Consider the following 1,263-nt stretch of genomic DNA (forward strand, 5'->3'; position numbering starts at 1 on the left):
CATTGTCAAATCATGGACTAATTAGGCTTAATAGATTCGTCTCGCCGTTTAGCCTCCACTTATGTAATGGATTTTATAAATAGTCTACGTTTAATTTCTAATTAGTATCTAAATATTCGATGTGACGGGTACTTAAAAATAAGTCAGTGAACCAAATCCGACCTTAATTCTGCACCAGGGTACATGAACAAGGCCGAAAAGATGAAAGCTTAGATTAGGCTAGTAGTCAGCACACTAATCAGCATTGGCAAAAGGATGCTACTACTACTATGCAGCAGGAGCGGAGCAGCAGCAGCAGACAGTCTTAAAAGACGGACGGAATATCACCTTTATCGAGGGCAGGGCAACGAATTGAAGCCAGCAAGACGTCAACCTCATCTCATCTCATCGCCGAGGGGGTTGGGAGAGGGGTCCACACGCAAAACACTCTTCCAAGTTCCAGACGAACCCAACTATCCAAGCATCCAACCAAAGAATGATGGACGGCCCCAAGAGGAAAGAAAGAAAGGCGTCGTCGTGCTGGGAGAGGAGTGAAGACAAAGGAAGCGGGGGCATTGCATTGGCGGTGCTCACGTGTACTGCCATGCCTGCACGGCCTGTCGGGCGCCGGCTGTGTGAGCAGCGCAGTGCAGTCATCAGCGACCGTCAACGGAAGTGTCAGAGTGAGAGTGATGCTTGCTTCGGCAATGTCAGCCTAATCGGCAGCAGAAACAGGTTTTATTATCCAAAGGAGCTGAGACTCTTCTGAACAGAGGATGCAGAGGACATTACTGAAAGTCTGAAACAGGAGTGAAGGCCAGGACAGAAGAGGAAAGCATCCGAAGAGCGGTGAGCGGCGACGGCAGCGAGCAGCGTCATCTGCGGGGTCCGAACGCGCGGGACCCAAGTGTCAGCCAAGTACAGCGTCCTGCCCGCGCAAACGGCTGCAGGATCGGAATGTTCATCTTCAGCAAACCCCGTTTCTGTCTATCACTAAAATGGCACACAACATATTTTTCTTTCAAAACAACTTCGAAACGGATAAGGGAAAAAATAGAGGCCAGAGAGAGGAAGAGAGGAGGGCGGACGCGGACCACCACAGAAGGAAGCGAAGAAGCTTTGATTAGCTCACAGGCCGGGATCATGGCAGCAGCAGCAGTGGTAGCTTTCATTGCAGCTGCATCAATTGAGTGATCCGTCCGTCGGCCAGACTTGATTGCAAACCGCCAAGTACCCCCGCTCCTGCAGTTCGCGCTACCTGCACACGCCTGCCAACCTGCCGGG

Source organism: Setaria italica, chromosome II, assembly GCF_000263155.2.
Source record: "Setaria italica strain Yugu1 chromosome II, Setaria_italica_v2.0, whole genome shotgun sequence".
NCBI lineage: Eukaryota > Viridiplantae > Streptophyta > Magnoliopsida > Poales > Poaceae > Setaria > Setaria italica.